Here is a 2,592-nt window from a genome sequence, read left to right on the forward strand (position 1 = left end):
ACAATCCCTGAAAATGTACTGCTATCATTGTTTTATCTTATTTGCTTTGTTTTATTTGTCAAATCTATGATGTTTGTCAATTGTATGATGCTTTATTTGTCAAATCTATGAATGTAGAACTTGAATGTAGAATGAAACAAAACATGAACATGTTTTATTTGTCGGATCTATGATATTCTCCTCAGTCATTTAGGAAGAAAGAAATAAAACATGAATGTAGAACATGAATGTAGAAAGAAACAAAACATGAATGTAGGACCGCCACAAAGAACTGAAAGAAAAATATAGTAACATTTAGTAAGGAAGAAAATGCCCTCCCGTTGATCGTCGATTTGCTCGAGCGGGCCCAATAACATCTCCATTGGAGACTTTATTGTTACTGTGTCTGGCATATCAAATACTCTCGGTAGCTTGCCGGGCTCTCCGAGAGGGGTGGAGGAATCGAACTCGGGTCGGCCATGTTGGCCGCTTGTAAGGCGAACGCCCTACCCGCTGTGCTATCGCTCCAGCCCAGTAAGGAAGAAAATGGTCAAAATTACTGTGAGAGAATGAGGGCAAGTCAGAGTTGATAGGAAGGCTTTTCTATACTGGGAAGCGTATGTTCTGTCTGGAACACATTTATCTCTCTCTTTTCCTAAGGTAAAGATAAAGGTAAAGGCCCTCCCATTGATCGTCGATTTGCTCGAGTGGGCCCAGTAACGTCTCCATTGGAGACTTTGTTGTTACTGTGTCTGGCATATCGAATACTCTCGGTAGCTTGCCGGGCTCTCTGAGAGGGGCGGAGGAGTCGAACTCGGGTCGGCCATGTTGGCCACATGTAAGGCGAATGCCCTACCCACTGTGCTATCGCTCCAGCCCTCACAAATACTATTTTGCTTCACACACACACACCAAAAGGGAATTTCTAGAAATATTCAAATGTTACTGGAGTATGGATTTCTTTAACATTTTTTTCATAGAAAACCTGTTCCTAATATCATACTTTTTCTACATATCTTTTATTTTCCCCTCTATATTCTTCTAAAGTGCAACCTCCAAGAGACTAATACTTGGTTGTAACTCTAATGAAAATATGGTTGTACATTATAACAACCCTTAAGTGCCTATATAATTTGTTTAAATCACTGGGGAAAAGAGGAAGAAAATAATCTAATATTAGTATTAATTGAGATTAACTATAGAGCACAAGGTTGTAAAATGACTCACAAGATCCATCTGTAATTGAACAATTAAGATGCTTGAAACATATCAGTTGGTTAGTCCAAAAAGTAAGAAATATAGACATCTGTACAAACATATAAGGAGAAGCAGAAGTAATCACCCAAATTCCCCAAATAAAAATGTATTTTTTAAATTTTTCTCTCCAATTTAATTTTTTTAGTTGCTCTATAACAGATTTATTAATTTTATTCCCAAATCTTGTATTTTACAAGTTGAGAAATGGATCATTTAACAATATGTTGTGTGTATGAGCTTAGAATATAGTTGCACTGTAGCATTGTCCTCCCGTTCGTTGATTTGCTCGAGCTGCAGCAGTAACATCTCCATTGTGAGACTTACTGTTTTTGGCATATCAAATATACGCCACGGGTAGCTTCCCAGGCTCTGCTGTGCAGGCGGGATACTCTTGCTAGCTTGCCAGACTCTCTGAGAGGGACAGAGGAATCGAGCTTGGGTTGGCTGCATGCAAGGCAAACGCCCTACCAGCTGTGCTATTATACTCTGATTTCTCTTCAGATTGCATAATTGAACTAGTATTATTATATAAACAAAGTCCCTCCTCCCCAATAAAACTATATTTTAAAAAACGTAAAATTTTTCCTCTCTTTTGAGTCAGTGGTTATGATTATTTTAACTGATAGAAAATTAATCAAGTTGCATAATAAAGCAATATCTTGTATATCAAGTAAATGTAGGTCCTATAAATTCTGGGCTGGAACGATAGCACAGCGGGTAGGGCGTTCGCCTTACAAGCGGCCAACATGGCCGACCTGAGTTCGATTCCTCTGCCCCTCTCGGAGAGCCCGGCAAGCTACCGAGAGTATGCAATATGCCAAACACAGTAACAACAAAGTCTCCAATGGAGACGTTACTGGGCCCGCTCGAGCAAATCGACGATCAATGGGAGGGCCTTTTTATAGATAATTCTATAAGTTATCTATAAATTAAATTAATTCTATAAATTATAGAATGGGACTCTGCGTCAGGCTGTGGGGAGCGAGAGAGCCCTCCCCACTCCAAGGAACTCAGCCCCAGCTGCCAAACTCCAATACCCAACCACCGCCACACTCCAGGCTGCTTTCTGAACACATTTTAAGACACCTCCTACCCATTTTTCACAATTACTACACCATATCTGATGGAGTTCATATGGTAGGCAATAAAGTATAGAGAAAAATGTATAAGTATATGTCTATCAGACTGCCCGTCAAGCTACTGAGAGATTCCCTCCTACACAGACAGAGTCTGGCAAGCTCCCTGTGGTATATTCGATATGCCAAATACAGTAACGACAACAGGTCTCATTCCACTGACCCTGAAAGAGCCTCCAATTGTTGGAAAAGATGAGTAAGAAGAGGCTGCTAAAATCTC

The sequence above is a fragment of the Sorex fumeus genome, unplaced genomic scaffold (assembly GCF_029834395.1).
Source record: "Sorex fumeus unplaced genomic scaffold, SorFum_2.1 ptg000002l, whole genome shotgun sequence".
NCBI classification, from domain to species: domain Eukaryota; kingdom Metazoa; phylum Chordata; class Mammalia; order Eulipotyphla; family Soricidae; genus Sorex; species Sorex fumeus.